Genomic DNA, 260 nt, shown 5'->3' with positions numbered 1-260 from the left:
TTATCAACTACTGGTATAGAGAGAGGTTTATCAACTACTGGTATAGACAAGATTTATAAACTACTGGTATAGACAAGATTTATCAACTACTGGTATAGAGAGACAAGATTTATCAACTACTGGTATAGACAAGATTTATTAACTACTGGTATAGACAAGATTTATCAACTACTGGTATAGACAAGATTTATCAACTACTGGTATAGACAAGATTTATCAACTACTGGTATAGAGAGAGGTTTATCAACTACTGGTATAGA

This window comes from Aplysia californica, unplaced genomic scaffold (genome assembly GCF_000002075.1).
Source record: "Aplysia californica isolate F4 #8 unplaced genomic scaffold, AplCal3.0 scaffold01914, whole genome shotgun sequence".
Lineage (NCBI taxonomy): Eukaryota > Metazoa > Mollusca > Gastropoda > Aplysiida > Aplysiidae > Aplysia > Aplysia californica.
The sequence above is the reverse complement of the archived record's forward strand: the minus strand, read 5'-3'. Positions refer to the sequence as shown.